Here is a 20,215-nt window from a genome sequence, read left to right as displayed (position 1 = left end):
TTTTAGTAGGGAATCTATCCTTCCTAAGATGGAGCCAAACCCAGTCACCCTCATTAAGAACTAGCTCTTTTCTTCCTCTATTGCCTTTAGTTGAATACACCTTTGTTTGGTTCTCTATTTGGTTCTTAACCCTCTCATGCATCTTCTTTACAAATTCTGACCTAGATTCCCCTTCTTTATGTATAAAAGAAGTGTCCAGTGGGAGGGGAATGAGGTCTAACGGTGTTAGGGGATTAAACCCATAGACAACCTCAAAAGGGGACTGCTTGGTGGTTTTATGAACCCCCCTGTTGTAGGCAAATTCTACATGAGGAAGATACTCATCCCAAGACTTATGGTTGCCTTTCAGAAGAGCCCTTAAAAGGGTGGATAAAGACCTATTCACTACCTCTGTTTGCCCATCAGTTTGTGGATGACAAGTGGTAGAGAAAAGAAGTTTAGTTCCTAACTTAGCCCATAAGGTTTTCCAGAAGTGGCTAAGGAACTTAGCATCTCTATCTGACACAATGGTCCTAGGCAAACCATGGAGTCTCACAACTTCCCTGAAAAAGAGTTTTGAGATGTGGGAAGCATCATCCACCTTGTGGCATGGTATAAAGTGTGCCATCTTGCTAAACCTATCCACCACCACAAAGATAGAGTCTACACCTCTTTGGGTTCTAGGAAGCCCAAGGACAAAGTCCATACTAATGTCTACCCAAGGTGCAGATGGGATGGGTAAGGGTGTGTATAGCCCATGAGGCATCACCCTAGACTTGGCTTGTAAACAAGCCACACACCTAGTGCAATGCTTATGGACATCTTTCTTCATATGGAGCCAATAAAACTTTTCTTTGAGTAAGACAAGGGTCTTGTCTATCCCAAAGTGGCCCATGAGCCCACCCTCATGGCTCTCTTTCACAAGTAATTTCCTAATGGATCCTTGGGGTATGCAAAGCTTTCCCTCTTTGAACAAATACCCCTCAGCCAAATAGAATCCATCTTGGGCCTTTTTCCCACAACTCTCATAAATGGGAGAGAAATGTTCATCTAAAGCATACAAGTCCCTAATATTATCAAATCCTAAAATTTGAGCTCCTAGGGAGCAAAACAATGTGTGTCTCCTAGAGAGGGCATCAGCTACCACATTTGTTTTTCCCTTTTTGTATTTGATAACATATGGAAATTGCTCTAGGTACTCTACCCATTTTGCATGCCTCTTGTTTAACTTGCTTTGTCCTCTAATGTACTTAAGTGATTGATGATCACTATGAATGACAAATTCCTTGGAAACAAGGTAATGTTCCCAAGTTTGGAGGGCTCTTATTAAGGCATAAAGCTCTTTATCATAGGTGGGGTAGTTGAGGGTGGCACTATGAAGTTTTTCACTAAAATAAGCAATAGGGTGCCCACCTTGTAACAATACAGCTCCAACTCCCACTCCAGAGGCATCACATTCTAGCTCAAAAGTTTTAGAAAAGTCAGGAAGAGCTAGAACAGGTGCCTTAGTAAGCTTTTCTTTGAGCAAAGCAAAGGCTTGCTCTTGTTTTTCACCCCAGGTAAATGCCACATTCTTCTTCACCAGCTCATTGAGAGGTGATGCAATTGTAGAGAAATTAGGAACGAACCTTCTATAGAAGCTTGCTAACCCATGGAAGCTCCTAATATCTCCCACACTTTTTGGGGTGGGCCATTCTTGGATGGCCTTGATTTTCTCAGGGTCCACTTGGACCCCATTTCTACCAACTACAAAACCTAAGAAAACTATATTATCTACACAAAAGGTACACTTCTCTATTTTTGCATAGAGGGTGTTTTTCCTAAGGACTGAAAGAACTTGTCTGAGATGTCCTAAGTGATCATCTAGGCTCCTACTATACACTAAAATATCATCAAAATAAACAACTACAAATCTACCTATGAAATCCCTTAAGACATGATGCATAAGCCTCATAAAGGTGCTTGGTGCATTAGTGAGCCCAAAAGGCATCACTAGCCATTCATACAAACCAAACTTGGTCTTGAAAGCAGTTTTCCACTCATCACCCTTTTTCATCCTGATTTGGTGATAACCACTTTTAAGATCAATTTTTGAAAAGATATTGGCACCATGCAACTCATCAAGCAGATCATCAAGTCTAGGAATGGGGTGCCTATACTTTACAGTGATGTTGTTGATGGCCCTGCAATCTGTACACATTCTCCACGTACCATCCTTTTTGGGCACCAACAACACTGGCACAGCACATGGGCTTAGGCTCTCTTGGACCCAGCCCTTCTCCAACAATTCTTTAACCTGAGACTCTATCTCCTTAGTCTCCTGAGGGTTAGTCCTATAGGCTGGCCTATTAGGAAGGCTTGCTCCTAGGACTAAATCTATTTGGTGTTCTATTCCCCTTAAAGGAGGTAGCCCAGGGGGTATCTCTTTGGGAAATATATCACCAAATTCATGTAAGAGTTCTTGGACCTTTGGGGGTAAGGTCTCAAATGTAGGAATTGTGGCAGTGCTAAGGGATGTTTCCCTTGATAGGAGAAGGTAGAAAGATTGTTTAAGAAGGAGTGCTCTTTTAATATCACCTTTTGTTGCAAAATGATTTTCCTTCTTAACAATCTTCTTGGAGGAATCCTTTCCCTCTTTTTCCTTCCCCCTGGCCTTTGAAGACAAGACCTTACTATCCTTCTTTTTCTTTTGTTTTTCTAATTTTTCTTCCTCATCCCTCTTATCTTTCATAGTTAGTTGATCTTTGGCCACCTGTGAAGGTGTTTGAGGATGCAACACAAATTTAGTGCCAAGATGGGTGAGGCTAATCTCATTAGTTAGGCCATTATAAATGATCTTCCTATCAAATTGCCACGACCTTCCTAAAAGAATATGTCCTGCCTCCATGGGAACTATATCACAATTAACTTCATCCTTATATGTCCCAATGGAGAAAGGTACCTTCACTTGTTGGTTAACTATCATTTCCCCTTGCTCATTGAGCCATTGAAGTTTATAAGGTTTTGGGTGGGGAATGATAGTGAGGTTCAACTTGGAAACTAATCTTGTGCTACAACAATTGCAACAAGATCCACTATCCACAATGAGAGAACAAGTTTTATCTAAAATTTTGCATCTTGTATGAAAGATGTTCTCTCTTTGGGATTGAGATAAATCACAAGATTGACCTCCAAGGACCCTTCTAACCATTAAGAGGTCACCTTCTTCATGAGGGTAGACTTCCTCACTAGACTCTTCACCCCTTACTTCATCTTCACTTCCACTAGAGGAAGGGCAAGAAGTAGTCTCCTCTTGACTACTATAAATGTCTTGACCCCTCATGATCATGGTTTTCTTTGTGGGGCATTGAGAGGCAATGTGACCTCTCCCAAGACATTTGAAGCATTTAATGTTGCTAGTCCTTTCTTGGGAACTAGTCTTAGGGGTGTATTTCTCTATGGTCTTACCCTTATCTTCCTTGGGTTTTGAAGGTGCAGCCCCTAAAATTCCATGGGCTTGGTCCTTCCTTGGATAAGAGTGAGAGCCATAAGATTTTGAAGAAGGCTTTCTTTTAAGTTGTTGCTCCACTCTTATACAAAGTTGGACTAGCTCATCTAGGTCCCTATATGGAAGGAGTTCAACCTTGTCCCTCACTTCCATATTGAGCCCACTAAGGAACCTAGCTATGCTTGTTCTTTCCTCCTCCCTAAGTCCAGCTCTTAAAAGGAGTAGTTCCATTTGTTGTCTATATTCTTCAACACTCATACTCCCTTGTCTAAGCCTTTGGAGCTTGTCCATAAGCTCCCTTTCATAGTAGGAGGGAATGTGCCTCTTCCTAAGGGCACTCTTAAGATCATTCCAATACTCTACTGGAGGATCCTCATGAATCCTTCGTTCTTTAACAAGGGAAGTCCACCAATAGAGGGCATACCCTTGAAAGCTAAGGGTAGCCAATGGAACTTTTCTCTCTTCGCTAATATGATGGCAAGCAAAGAGTTGTTCAACCTTCATTTCCCAATCTAAGTAGGCCTCAACATTATCTTTTCCGTGGAAATATGGGAGGCTAATGTCAACTCATCTAATATCTTATACAAGGGGTCCTTAGGAGTAGAACCCTCACCATTAACACTAGATGAAGAATGAAGACTCATGTTGGTTCCTAAGTTATGGTTCTTGCTTGTTGGGGGTTTGAAAAAAAGGTAAAAGAAACTATGGTTGAAACTAGCCAAAATAAACACTAAAAAAGGTGTGAAAGATAAGGTAAAAACTAATTGGTAAAAGGAAAGCTATCTAGGCGGTTTGACAATGGAGGGTAAAGGAAATAAGCTATGAAAGTAAGCAAGAAATTAAAGTGCAAGAAATGCAAACTAGGCGGATCCTAAGAGTGTTTGGATGACCTCATTTAAGGTTCCCAACAAAACACTCACTATCCTAAGGGAAAATTGCCTAAAATTATTACACACAAATGGAAGTAGGGTGACCTAGCGGAGGCTCCCAACTTAATTCCAATGAAAGGCCTTTTTGTTACAAAATTTGAAAGCAAAGCAAATTGCCAATTACAAAATTACAAAGAAAAAAGTCCTCAATTGTGGTGGATATTCTCTCTTTAGTGTTTCACTCAATTTGGAGTGCTTCTTAGTCCAATAGCTCTTAAGGTGGTTGGCCCCTTGCTTCTTGACTCAAATTCTTCAAGATATGGCACCAATCCTCCTTTCCAATTCCCTATATGGCAACTCACAACCAAGGAAACAAAGAGACAAGCAATAACCAAAGACCAAAAAAAAAATGAAATGAAAGCTAAACCAATAGAGTTTTAACAAGACAAATTTCCAAGGATTATTCAACAATTAAAGCAATGAAAAGCACAAAAAAGCAAGCTAGGACTCAAAGAGAAACCTAGAATGGCTCTAGAGTAGAGTAGAAAAACTCTAAAAAAAAAAAAAGACTCAAGAAACCTCTAGTTTTGGCACTTGTTTTCACAATAATTTTCAATTGAAATTTCAGAACTAGGATTGGTATAAAATAGGCACCAATTATAGAACAAATTTTGAGCCAAAACAACAAGCACACTTTCCTTTCACTTTTCTTTTTTTTTTCCTGGACACTGATTTTTCTGCCAACTTGTGAGATTTTTCTTATTTTTTTCTTTAATCCAAATAGCTTGTTTCTTTTTTTATAATTTTTTTCCAGATGTCTAGAAAATTCAGTAAAAGTTTCAGCTCAAAATACGTAGTGACCAGTTCCCAGTAATTTATACAAGTTCGTATGTTCAAGCTGCCAGCACCAGCGATTTCAGCCTAGAAATCAAGAGTAGTGTTTATGTTACTTAAGGCTTGGATAGTTACAATTTGTGTTTGCTTATGCTCAATTATCTTGAATAACACAATTAAAGAGAGCTTAAGACTTATTTTGATTCACAAATCCAGCCACAACTCAGCACCACAACTCAACTTCATCATAGGCATCATGTAGGAAACTTAGAAAGCAAAAAAAAAGTTCAAGAACAAGACTACTTCTAGGAATTGATTTAGAACATGTTATGAAGTAAATAACATGCATGAATTAGACTCAAAATTCAAAAGATAGGCTAAGAATGACAAGAATACATGAACAAATGTATCTAGAATTCAATCAACAAAATAAAATTCAACACAAACTTAGAACATAATGTGACAATTACTATGACTAAACATGACTCTAAGACAACATGGATTAAGTGATTTACACTTAGATTTTTGTGTTTTTTTTTTCTAATCAATATTTTGGAACAAAATTTAGATCTAAAGGTTCAGCACAAGAATATTATGAATGAAAATTGATAGAACCTAAAATCAACACAAAAACAAGATTCAAGAGTAGATCTACAAAATTTGAACCATAGAAATGCAAGAACAAGTGTAGATCTAAGATTTAATCGGTTTATTTTTTTTTGAATCTACTCTAAACAGCACCAAACCACAAGACAATGGAGGATATACATGGAGAATAAGATGAAGAACAAGGAATTAAAGAGAATTCACCGAACAAAAAGATAGAGGAAGCAAAAGAACATCACCTAGATGAAGATGCTCTTGATACCACATGATGCAAGCTCCATTGGAGCTTGTAGGCCTAGGATCTTCTTCATCAATGGATTCCTTTGCTTCTTGGAAGATAAATGGCAGCGGAATGGAGAAGGAAGAGAGAGAGGAGACGCCACTTCAAGGAGAAGATGAGTCTAGAAGAAGCTCACCACCATAGGAGGCCATGGATAAGAGCTTGGAGGAAGAAGGAGATGAATGAAGGGAGAGGGAGAGAAGAGCACGAAATTGTGTGCTCAAAAGGAGCTCTGAAATCTGAAGTTAATATTCAAATGATCAAATTTGAAAAAAATACACACACATGACCTCTATTTATAGCCTAAGTGTCACACAAAATTGGAGGGAAATTCAAATTTCACTTGAATTTGAAATTGAATTTGTGGAGCCAAACTTTGGAGCCAAAATTTCACTAATTATGATTAGTGAATTTTAGTTATGGTTCAGCCCACTAATCCAAGATCAATTACAAGATTCTCCACTAAGTGTGCTTAGGTGTCATGAGGCATGAAAAGCATGAAGGACATGCACAAAGTGTGACTATATGATGTGGCAATGGGGTGTAGTAAGCAAATGCTCACCTCCCCCTCTAAAATTTAATTGGATTGGGCTTCTACCAATTCAATTAAATTTATTTCCAACCACACACATCAAATATCCACTTAGTGTATGTGAAATTACAAAACTACCCCTAATACAAAAACTAGTCTAGGTGCCCAAAAATACAAGGGCTGAAAAATCCTATATTTCTAGGGTACCCTACCTACAATATGGAGCCCTATATACAAGGACCAAATATAATGACATCCTAGTCTAATATGTACAAAGATAATTGGACCCAACCTTGGCCCATGGGCTCAGAAATCTACCCTAAGGTTGATGAGAACCCTAGGGCCTTCTTCAGCAGCTCTAGCCCAATCTTCTTGGAGCCTCTTGCTCATGGTTCTAGTGATTGGTCCCTTCCTAGGGAGGATTGCATCATAATGTCATGTTGGTTTGGGGGAAAGGCTTCTGTGTGGACCAACTTTGCTCTAACTTTTTTTTTATTCTTATATTATCGATGTTCAGTAGCACTTTTGTGCATGAGGAGCAAATGAGGGTTGACTGAGACATGACATTTTGTCATTTGTTGGTTTCATAATTCTACCGTGAAGGCTATTGTTTTTAGGGGCTGATTTTGGGTCAAAAAGATTTGACATAGCTGATAACAATCATCATATTTGGGTTTTCTTCACATGATGAAAAAAAAAATCATCAGGCGCTCTGCTGTAGCAATTATATCAGAATATGTATTAAGAAATTGAATTCCTTGGTACAGTCCTTGATATGGGGTACAACTTTGTGTTATCAATCCACCATTTAAATTCAAAGATGAATAAAAAATAGTATATTATGTTATCAATCAATAAGGAATTATAAATATAATAATTTAGTTACTTATTATAATATTTTTAATGTTATCTTTAATATATGACTTTTGATTGATTGCCTCACTGCATAAAAAAAGACAATTCTTTGTATTGTTATTAGTCCATAGAAATTAAACACATTTAATATTTGTTTTCTTTTTGTTTTCCTTTGCAGGATATTGACGTAATGTGGCTTAGAGATCCCTTCAAACTATTTTACAAAGATAATGGAGCGTAACTTGCAGGTAACTATGTCAATTATTATGAAATTTTTTTGTTTTCCTTTAAAATACCTTATAACTATGTCAATTCTTATGAATTTTTTTTTAAAAAAATAGAATAAAATAAAATTTTAGTCTCCTTATTTTACTTAATATACAATTTTAGTTTCCTATTAAAAATAGACACATTTAATTTTCTTATTTTATAAAATTAATAATTTTGGTCTCAATTGTAATTGGTAGTGTTATGCCTGTACCTCCTACTTGTCTATGTCTTTATCGGTTTGCACATGACCTTAAATTAAAGCATACGAGCTAAAGACCTACATTCTAGTATACGAGGATTATCAGGAGAGGACTAACCAATCTTGCAATTATGTATATGCAATCCAACAGAGAGTGTGTCTCTATCTACCCAAACTAATACACCTCTCATATATAAATAAAGATGACTAATTTTATATTAATTAAGAAATTTAAAATGTTTAATTTTACTAATCTCAATTTATTAATCACAAGTAAAAAAATTATTAGAGAGGACTGCTCTCTAATAGTTAAGTCTCCTTTTGGTATTTCAGGAACATTTTTCATGTTCAGTCTCCTTTTGGTATTTCAGTATCCACAATCTTGTAGTTATAACTTGCAGGTGGAGAATATTGTAGTTATTGGACACAGTTGCTGTGGAGGTATAAAGGGGGTCATGCCTATCCCAGTGGACGGACCACTGCAAGGCAAGTCTTATACGTTGCTATTGCTTATGTCTCTTAAAGCATCTTTAATGGGTTTTACCATGTGATATTGGATTAAAAAAATTTAATAATTTTTTATTTTAACAATATAAATGGATTTTAATCATAATAAGAATTGATTGTTTATATATGAACCAGTTCTTATAATTAACTAAAAGTTATGCCAACCTCTTCTAACGATGATTCTGAGTAAGAATTGATTCTTAATCTTAAGAACCCCACAAATCTGCCATTTGAGATGGCCTTAAAAGATGGATGGAACAATATGTTTAATTATTTAAACTATTCTCTTCGTCTTTAATAACATTTTTTCAACTAATTCATATTTTTTTAAAAAATAATTAATTTAATTAATTATATTAAAGTTATCAACTATTTGTAGTATAATTCTAAAATTATTTATTTTTTATATTTCTATTCACTTAATTGTTTCTCATTAATATTTAAAGAAAAAATAACTAAAAAAGACTATATAAAAAAAAATAATCAATACATTTAAAAATTAAGAAAAAATCTCATAAAAAGAGATAAATAATTTTTTTAAAAGAATCTTATAGTTATAGTTAAGAGTAAAAAATTATCACGATAGCTTTTCAGGCCTTCAAAAAATGTGGTGTTTCACGTATTCCTTTTTCACATACTTGAAAGAATTTAAAGTTATTTATAATAAATTTTTACAATAACTTCTATGCATTCACTTTGCTTTTCATCCTATCAACTGTATGCACTTTTTTTTTTTCTCTTCATATCTCTATTTCTCTCACGTATAATTTCTTTTAAGAATTTAACGTATCAATAATGTTTAGTAACAAATAACTACAATGGTGTACTTGTTTCTCTCTTCTCATGCTTCTTGTGGCAGTAACGAATTCATTTTGTTGAAGTTACTATTTGCTCTTAAGTTTTAATTTATGATAAAATTTCAGACTTGTTTTGGTGTTGTTTTGTTGATCGTGATGGGTGAATTTTAGATTTCATGTATAAATTTAATAGACATGTATTAATGAATTTTAAAAATACTGTATTGAATGCTCAACTTGTTTGTTCTTTGATAATTAGCCTAGAATTAGGCTTGCTGTATTTATTTTACTTTCAATGTAGTTTGATCAATTCTAGAATGAAGCTTCTTTCTTGTTTACATGGAGACCAACAAAAAAAAAGGCCCAACAAAAAGATACAGGAAAAAAAAATTTGAAAACATACTAAGACGATTCTAAGAATGACAAACTTAGTATATTCGACATATTACAACCGTTATTTGAATAACCGTCTTAGTATGTAGTGACAATCTAAGACGGTTATAGAATAATCGTCGTAGAAACTCTATTATTAAGAAGACATATTAAAATGATTTTTGTAACAACCGTCTTAGATTTGAAGGACTTTCTAAGACGGTTATAAGGATAATTGTCGTAAAAAATGTAACATACAAAGACAGTTGAGAAAATCGTCATAGTATTTTTTTTTTGTTTTTTATGACGCTCAATATTATGACGGTTCAAAACCGTCATAAAAAGGGCAATTTAACCGACTTAGAAGGTAATAATTGTAGTAGTGAAACATCACTAGCCACCAGCGCATGACGACACATGAATTGTCTTTTCTGACCATATTTTGTAGCATTGTGGTTGCTATCCCAGCACGACCCCACCCTTGCAGTTTTGACGTCAATCAAAGCATTTTTTCTTATAGATTAGCCTTTATTTCTTTTTTATGCCCTTTGTTTTTCCTTTTTGTGCAACCCTTCTTCACAATGAATAGTACCACACAACTGCTTGCAATTGGTTAGTAGAATTTTTTATGCCTTTTCATCGGAGCTCACCTTTGACCACTATTGAAAAAGACAATGGGACTAACAAAACCAAAAGGGGGTGAATTAGTGTAAAATCAAATCATTAATAATAGAGTTTTAAAACTTTTGTTGCCCAAAGAATCGTATCACAACTTTCTTTTATTTCCCAATAAAAAAAAAAAGAGGTGTAGGATTAGGACACGTAGCTTGTGAGATTAATGGAAGGCAAAAAAAATTGAATCAATGGTGGAGATGTGGGGAAAATTAAACATGCCATTGTGGTTTTAGTTGGTGATAGAGAAGGAAGAAATAATGTTGCGGAGTCTCCATTCTCAGCCAAGTATAGAACCTCCATTGACACTACTCCAGCCGCTAGAATTATGTGCGTCAGCACCTAATCATGCAAAAAGAATGTCCAAGCACGAGGCATAGTGGAAGGGTGTGGCATAGCAGCAATCACCCTAGAAAATAGAGAGCAACCTGCACAAATTCTATTTGCATGCACCAAGTACCTGAAAGCTCTAAGGTCGTTGTAATCAATAGATCCATATTCATTCTACTAAGAGTTCTTAAGCATGAGAACAAGCACCAACCGTATTGATGGTGTGATCTATTTTTTTTTGTGGCGGACAATGGCAATATTGTAAACGTGGTTGCGGAGAAAGTTAAGGAAGATTTTGCGACTGCTACCGTTCTTAGCGTTATTCGTTGACGTCATCGACACGGGGCACTCGCACGCGTCGATTTGGAAGTCCTTGTAGGTGGCAATGAAGGGTGCGTGGTGTAACGACCCACCTCGTTGCTACGATATCCACACTCTAATATTCAATGATTTCAATTTTTTTATATAAAAAGAACTTCCTTAATTTTTTATTATGAAAATAGAAGTGATTTTGTCACAACATGAATTCATCCAACAACACGCCATTACTTAAGTGAATATGCATAATTATATAGAAACAATAATTCGGTACACCTCATACACATAACAAAAATTAAATCTGTTCATAGATATAATTAAAATCTCAGTTTTACATCTTTAACTCAACAAAATAAAACTTAAAAATCAACTATGGAGGAGTTGATTACAAAACACAACTCTCTCCCAAAATAATGTCAACGTCATCACGTCGGCTCGACGGTTCCTCACCAGAATCTTACTCCCTGCACCCTGCCACTATCATTCTGCTCCCACGAACAAGGTTCGTGATCATCACAGGTATCAACCACACGATACAAAATTGCAAGGGTGAGTTCATTATAAAAAAGAACCAATACCAATTCCAAATAACCACAATTAGCAAGGAACATAGACAAACATGATGAGCATACACAACAATCATTATTCAACACTCATATCCAACAAATATTCATCATCCACATCCAACAATTACTCATTATTCATCCATGGACCCAATCAAGACTGCACACAATGATGCATGCACCTGACTCAACACTCAGATGCAATTTGGTACGTACCAACAACAACCAAATCTCAGGAAATAGCCTAAGCGTGTCCACACGACACTCTCACTTAGGGAACTGTGCTGAGTTTGTCGAGACCACCCGGTTGTGCACGTAACAGCCCCCCTCCCATAGGTGATCAGCCTGGGAGCCCAAAGGTATTCCCTACCAGGTGAGAGCCCCCTAGTACAAAGTACACTTGGCCACAGTTACTTTATTTCCTGTGTCGTATGAGCTATGATCACGGCCAAAAGTAAGTGCCAAAGACCATGGACCAATTAAAGCGCCTAAGCATCCCCTCAGAAATGCTTAGATTCTAACCACGCTAGTTACCCACGTCTGGGCCATCCGACAAGGTCAGTGCACTCTATCCCCCATGACATACACTCCATACGACATATGATTGTGGCCAAAAGCTAGTGCCAAAGACCCTAGAAGGTCAGTGCACAGTGCCTCCCACGAACATACACAACATGCACATGCCAATGCATTTCCAACATCAATCAACATTCCATTTCCATGTCAGTCACAACATAAATATCATCTCATCTCAATGACATTATCAACAATAACAACAACCTCATTTCATATTCACATATTCATCAATAATAACAATTCATGTTGACAATGTTTTTATTAACAACGTCATCTCAAATCTATATCATCATAATTATCATTATCATCATATATCAATTAAAATCCTTAATAGCGACATCAACAACAAATATATATATATATATATATATATATATATATATATATATATATATATATATATATCGCATCCCATTCGTCAAAAACATAGGTTCTCCTGAAAAAAAAAACCAGCATGCATATCAATAACAATTTTATCACATCCCATTAGTTAAAACGTAATTTTCTTTGAAGAAAAATCAGCATGCAACAGGGACAGGCATATATCCTCATAGCTAGGTTCCCTGACCCTAGCTATGGTGTTAAAACGGTAAATTTTATAATAAACTCCCCTCACCTATCGTGAGCTACCCCGCGGATTCCTCGTCGTGTCACTTGAAGATTCCTTTTCTTCCTTGTTCGTTGATTCCACGCAAGCCTCTACCATGCCAAAATGAAGGAGACTTAGTATGGATTTCAGAAAACAAAGCTAGTAACAGTGCTCTGGGTCAAACACCCACATCACTACATGAAAGAGCTGGGAGCATTTCAGGTTTTACAAAGGAACATCATTTGGAAATTCCGACCACGCCAATGTGACCAGGGTTCAGTGTAGGTTACGAAAATAACATGCATTTCATGAAAGGATAACATTCACAAAGTCTCTTTCTATAAGGTTTTTCAAAGGAAGCATAAGACATGCAATGGCGGTTCCAAAGTCAGAAAGATTTAAAGACAAGATGAAACTAACAAGAAACAAGCTTAGAACCATGGTTACCTCGAAAGAAAATGAAAGGTCAGATTAAAGTTTCGTTCTCTATCGAAACCACAAGCCAAGTTGGAAGATTCTGCTTCGGTTGAAGGGTTCCTCTCGGTGTGGGGTTTCAATGGAGAACAATGATGGTTTGTGGTGGCTAATGGTGGTTGTGGGTGATGGAGAAAGTGTTTGGGACGTTAGAAATGGCTTTGGAAGAAATAAAGGAGAAGAAATTGCATTTTTCCTAAGCTACATGAAAGTAAAGGCTGAAATGGTTAAATAAGAAATGCTCTCGGGAACGGAAGCTTCGAGCACACTCCAGACATCTTCTCAAAGATCCCAACAGTCAGATCATGGGCAAGTGTCTTGTGAAGCTGCAGACCAAATTTCGAGAAGATCCAACGGTTAACAAAGGCTGGGAAGAATTTTTACCGAGGCAGCTTCATGTAGCTTCCTCAAGAAGTTTCATTAAGAGGCTTTCTCAAGAAGCTTCCCCATGACTTCTTTGAAAAGCTTTCTCAAGAGGCTTCTTTGAGAAGCTAGATCCTTATCTACCCACACCCTTCTATTAACTAAATTAACCTCCTTGAAAATAATTACGGATAAAAATAACACAACAAATAATCAAACATCAAACATCAAACATAATTACTAATAATATATAGATATATATACCAGGGTGTTACATGTGGCTCCAATCTGTCTTCACACAACCTCTTTGCGTGGCCCAATCGTCCACGTTCTAGATAGAGTTGTACACACCCTAATACAAACTCCCTAAGGATGTTAATTTATCAGCACAATTATTCCCTATACCTGGTAAATATGGGATACTCTAAAGTGAAGTTGACAACAACGATTAAGACAATTAAAGCAACGATTCCAAAGCTGCCAAGTAATTGAAAGAGGGGCTGAAAAAGCTTTAGCCACTTGTGAAGAATCACACTCGAGCCATAATTGTTGCCAACCTCTAGAGAAAGCAACCTTAATGAACATCATAGCACTGTGTAACTGGTTGAAAAGAAGAAGTGATCCCCAACTAAGAACAAAACTGTATCGACAAATATCACAAGAAAGAGGGTTGAATTATGGTTTTAAGAATTCTTTTAACCTTTTTGCAAACATAAGACTATTGTCTAAAGAAACTTTGAAAAAACAAATAACATATATTCGAAATAGACTGAGTAAGATGATGGAATTCAATTTTGGAAACAAAACATGTTTTCAAAACAAAAATCAAATTTGAACCCTAGGCTAGTTAAAAACACAAAGAGAACACGAGAACTATAAGACACAAGGATTTATATCAGTTTGTCTCAACCACTAAGATTACGTCTAGTTCTTAGCAAACTACCAAGTTTCACTAACTTCTCAAAGTTACAAAGTATTTGTCACTACCACTTTTGGCTCTTACACAACAAGCCTTACACCAAGCTTAGAAACAATTCAATATTCCTTGTCTTACCAAACCACTGTTAGCTCTAATAACATAAATAAGAAGATTTGTTGTTTGATTGACTTACTTTACTGACTAGTTCTTAATCGTCTTATAAACAGATTTACAGTCTAAACACTTAGTCTTTTCTCTCAAGATATTCAAGGCATTTTGAGAGCTTTTGAACTTTATAAGAAATATACAAAAGGATTTTTACAAAAAAAATTTGAATGTTGACACATAGGTTTGTACTCCATTTCTTCAAAATTTCTAGTATTTATAGGCCTTCTTCTTTAAGTGTACATTGTCTCTAAATGGATAGAAATCTTTACTTGAGCTTGCTTATGAAGATTGTGGTTGTTGGAACATTTAACGCTTGCATTAAATGCACATCCCCTCCATGTTGGAAAAATACTCTCTAACTTTCGTGAAGAACACTTCATTAGAAAACTACTTCCTTTTCGACAAAGTAGGTGTGTCACAGTAGAATATATATTTTGATATTGTTTCACAACTCCAAAGCCTTTGGACTTCATTTATTCTTCTTGTGTTTTGATAGATCCTTTGAGAATGTCAAGACAATTCCAACAAAATACATCTCAAACATGGAACATTAAATGAAGTTTTAAATGCATTCTTTAATGTTCAATACTAGAAATCTCATCATTACATGGGGATAAAAACCACACGAAACATGTTTCCTGCAGATAAAAATCCGCAGGTAAATCCTTGGTGGATAATTAGCTCCTATGAATATAAAATTTGCAGGAAATTTCATGCGGAGTTTCCTAGAAAAAAATGGAAGAAATTTCTTGCGGAAAAAATCGCATGAAAATCTGTAGTTAAGTTTCCAGCAAATTTAAAATACACAAGAGTAAATTTCATGCGAATTTTAAAAAATATATAACAAAAAAATAATAGAATTTTTATTTTATTTTATTTTATTCTATTTTTACATATTAATAAATTATCATTTTCATGATTTATACCTCCATCAAGAATTAATATTAACTTATTGAAAGTCAAAAAGGTTCATCTCACAGTAAAATTAACTTATTAAATATTTTTTTTAAAGATTAATACTTAACTAGAATTTTAAGGTCCATGTGACCATGATCCAAGTCTATTGTGAGATTTGTTGATCAAATTACATGAAAAACTATGCATCACTCATGAAATGATTACACATTACCCCTAATCACATTTTCTTTGTTGCCAACTAAAAGGTTAAGACAATAATCATTTTCACGTATCTTTTTTAGAATTAAACTATGACACTCCTATCATAATTTTGTTATCGAAATCTACCACGAAAATCTTAATTTTTTTCATCCCTGCTTTTAATATGAAGGCCTATTACACATTCGGTAAATATTACACAATTTACATTCTCAATTATAATTCATTGGGGAAAATGTGTTACAAATTAAATTCAATTGTATCCTTGCATACAACACAAGCGAATCCTGCAACAGAAATGTCAATAAAGCAATTTGAAATTTTTTAAAACCATTTATAATTTTAATTTGATATTTGCTTTAAAATGCAATTGTAGGAGATCTTAAGTACTCAATCATTTGTTGTCAGCAACCTATGGAACACAAACTACTGCATGGCGTTATGAATCTCAAGCACCTGAAAGCCCAAATTAGACAACAATAGCTTGGTTAGCAAGGATGAGATTGAGCAGTGTAATGTTGGAATATTTATTTAACAAATAATGCTTGGGAGCTGAGACAGTTTTAAGAAGTTCAATATGAAGAAAACAAAGCAACTAAAGACGGTTTTAATAATGCTCGTTAATCCAATACTTACCAATGTGGCAACGTTAAAAGTTGAGATCATCCGAGTACGCGAGATCCCTGAATGAAAGATTTGGTGTTAAGCCATCAATAACTTGATCCTCAACAGTGTGTTGACCTAACTTTTCATCATCTTTTTCCTCTCTCAACTGAAAGAAAGATGAAAAAACATGGTCTTGTGGGGAATAAATACTTAACAACATACCCTACATATGAAAACATGCCAATAATATTCTTAGAACTTGCATGAAATAAAAAAAAAAAAAACTAAAGATTATCCTACATACTTGATGTTGCTAGTCCTTCAAGTTTGATGACATTTAGATGATCTTGCATTTGCAGTATCTCAAGAGTAAAAAATAAATTATCTCCTGTCATGAACTTGATATATACTTTCAAAATTTGAGTGTCAAATTAATATGTGACCCAAAACACAAATCCAGTTTAGTAGTCTTTTATTAGTTGTCTACAAGTTGCGCAAATTGCAACATCAACTCGCTTGATTGCCTTAACCAGACTTTAATGATCCTTAATATCTCCCTGCATAAAACAAATGTATGTGAGCAATTAATGAGTTTGAGTCTAGTCCATGAGAAGCTTTCAAAGTTAAAAGGCCCTTTGGCTACTCCAAGCCTCCAAAGTCTCTCTTAGGCATTTCCACAAACAGGCCATAGCCATTATCAAATTTATGAACAATATTAGGCTACTGCAGCAACATTGTTTCCATCTTCCTCTAAATAGGCAATAAGCAATTACCTAGAATAACTTCAACTGAAATGAAAATAAGTTTAAATAGCAAACAAAAATTAGAGCTACCAGTCAATAACTCTGAAAACACAGAATACATCTTTTCAAAAGAACCTAAAAATCAGCAAAAATACATCAAAGTTAAAATTAAAATAGGGAATTAGCTAAGGGAAAATGAAAATCGATTAAAGTTTTGGGGAGATTTGGGAAATTGTAGTTAAATAACGAAGAGAAGCATAATTTGAGAGGAGGAGAAGACATATATGAATACGGATCGATTTAGAATGGAAGAACCCTAGCAGCCAAAACATCGTTTTTTCCGGCATCATTTAAATCGGCGATTATTCCTCTTTTTCATGTGGCGTCATTGAGTTCTTTGCACATGAAGAAATCAGCCAAGCATTGTCAAATTGCGATACAAATTTTTGACAGAATCTTCGTTCGTGAAAGTTGCAGTGAGCTTCAGGTTGGTGAAACTCCTAACTTCCAAGTTGAATCCGAGGAAGGAACAAAGATAATGGCTTCGAAGTTGCCGAAATGGAACCGTACAACAATCTAAATTGGTCGAGGCTTTAGAGATTGGGAATCCTAGCTTCTTCTGCATCGCAAAGATCAAAATGGAACCCTAGAAATGTGAGTGAAGTGCTTGACCGTCTCTCTTCTCTAACAAGATTCAATGTAGAGTGCAATTGAAATTTAGTTAGGCGCCACCGTTGCCCAGTATTTTATACTATTAGTTTCGCTCAAACAAGATCCTCAGTAACATTTTGGAGCCCAATGCAAAAATATTAAAGGATCTTTACAAGAATTTTATTTAATATATTATATAAAATATCAATTTTTATATTAATTTTTTAATTTTTTTAGTTGCAAAATCATTTATGAGAGTTTTATAATCAAACAATTCTAATACTTCACTTTCAATAAATAAAATAGTTAACTCATGTTGATTTTAGATATGATTTAAGCAATTTTAATTTTGAAAAACTTCTTTTAGGGATTGTCAATAAAATTCTATATACAATATAAACATTTGGAAAAGAATTTAAAGTTTTAATATAACTTAATATTTCTATTGGTGTGCTAATTTCTTCTCTTAACACTTCTCTTAATACTTTCAATTCTTAAAATAAATCAAGACCATCAATATCAAAGTATTCATTAAACCTTAAAAACTTTTCAAGATTAATATAATATTTTTTCAATTCATCCTCATCTAAAACTTTAATTTTTTTGGAATCAAATAAAAAACCAAAAATAGTCTCATATTGTAAAAATTATTCAAATCGTATCTCAATAGAATTAATTGATTGATCTAATATGTATAAAAAATACTCAATACAAAAAGATTCTTAAGGTGAATGTGTGATCTAATATTTTGTATACATAAATTAGTAATTGATTGATTGATCTAATATTTTGTATACATAAATTTATATATACAAAATATCAATATTTTTCGTATTGAGTATTTTTTATACAATCAATTAATTAATATTTTTCATGTGTGATCTAATATTTTGAATCTAATATTCTTCAGGAGATCTAATATTTTTCAACTTCTCATTACTAATTTATGTATACAAAATATCAACATGAAATAAAATTTTAACTAAATGTGTGATCTTGTAATCAATATTTTTTGCCAAAATATCTTTTTTTATATATCAACCATAGACATTAAATTTAAATTTTGTACTAATTTCAAAAGATTTTTTAGGTAAAGGAGAGCTTAAATATAAAATAGATATAAAATAATTTTCTTTAACATTTTGAAATAAAATTAAAATTTTAGATAAATGATTTACGATGACCATTACATTCATAATTTAAGATTATGTAGTCTTATTAATGAAAAAATGATTACAAATAATAAATCATATCTTAACAAAATTTACCACTTAATAATTTAAATTGACAAAAAAAATTAAAAATGTAAAAAAAAAAGAAGCTCTTGGGGACCTAAGGCAAAGGCCTCATTAACCTTAAGGTTTCCACGGCCCTGCGCGCAAATATAACGTAGGCGCTTCTCGTAGATCGTTTATGATCCTCTCAAACATAACGTAGGTTTCTTTTTCATCTTATTAAATACTTTTTCTTCATTTGATTTGTTTTAGAATAAATCTCTCAATATAGTAATCAATTATTTGTTAATAAAATATATCATGTTATTGAAAATATGTAGATTGACATTGCGAATTTACTTTATTTTGAATTAGTATTAAATATAACAGGGTATTGATAACAATTTGGTAAAATAATATTTTGTAAGCAAATTATTTTTAATTTTTTCGTTAAAATTTTAAATACCCTTTTTTAATGTTTCCTGCATATTTTAATTTGCAATAACTTCCTTGCAGTATTTCTTGTGATATTTCTATCCACAATAAAAAAAAATTTATATTTGATATAGTTGCAAGAAAATTCATAGGAAATTCCTACATATATTTTTTCACAAGAAAATACACAAGAATTTCCAGCAGAAAAATAACAAATTTTTAGTAGTTGTATTAGATCATGATATACATTTGTTTTGCAGATTCAAAAAATATGATTTGATATAGTATTAGAAGTAACTTTTAACGTTTATATTTATTTTATCTAATAAAAATAATTACAAATCTTCATTGGTCTTTAAGATATAAATATCTCTTGACTTAACAAATACCCCTAAAAGGACACCATTACTATCATAGAACAAGGAACCAAAACCTGTAGGCCCAGGAGTTCCATGAGCTACATCGCTCGAATTACATTTTATCCATTCTGTCCGGGGAGGATGCCAACAAACAGGAATGATCTTAGGAGCTTGTCTTACATGAAAATCATGTATAGAATTATTCATGCAGCTTTTCAATAGCGACCCAGCCATAGAAAACCAAGACCAAGATCATATATATAGACTTTGCACCCAACAACAAAGGCAGTTTAGCATGATAAAGCTTGTTATTACGACAAGTCCAAAACAACCCAAACATTACTAACAATGGCAACAAGAATCACGTCTCGCACTTGATGACGCCAACCTTCCAGTCACTCTACAGTGAGTTAATTTCGCTTTGTACGTAGTTCTCAATTGTTCCAAACACTTAAATGGTTCTTCTGAAAAAATTACCAATGAGATTAACATTACATATACATAAAAAAAAACCAACTAGTGCAAAAATATA

The 20,215-nt window shown here is 34.2% G+C and overlaps 1 long non-coding RNA gene across 2 annotated transcripts; it reads right to left on the bottom strand.

The window, feature by feature from the left end:
* Positions 1 to 15,878: 15,878 nt before the first annotated feature.
* On the bottom strand, positions 15,879 to 17,778 carry LOC114414405. Of its 2 annotated transcripts, XR_003667209.1 has the most exons (4): positions 17,115 to 17,778; positions 16,586 to 16,838; positions 16,312 to 16,504; positions 15,879 to 16,131 (listed from the first exon to the last, which is right to left on the bottom strand). It is a non-coding gene; the product is annotated as an uncharacterized LOC114414405 (long non-coding RNA). The 2 variants fall into 2 exon arrangements; XR_003667208.1 differs by having other exon boundaries at positions 16,586 to 17,774.
* Positions 17,779 to 20,215: the final 2,437 nt, after the last annotated feature.

The sequence above is a fragment of the Glycine soja genome, chromosome 1, assembly GCF_004193775.1.
Source record: "Glycine soja cultivar W05 chromosome 1, ASM419377v2, whole genome shotgun sequence".
NCBI classification, from domain to species: Eukaryota; Viridiplantae; Streptophyta; class Magnoliopsida; order Fabales; family Fabaceae; genus Glycine; species Glycine soja.
Note: the sequence above shows the minus strand (reverse complement) of the source record. Positions and strands in the feature narration are given on the sequence as shown.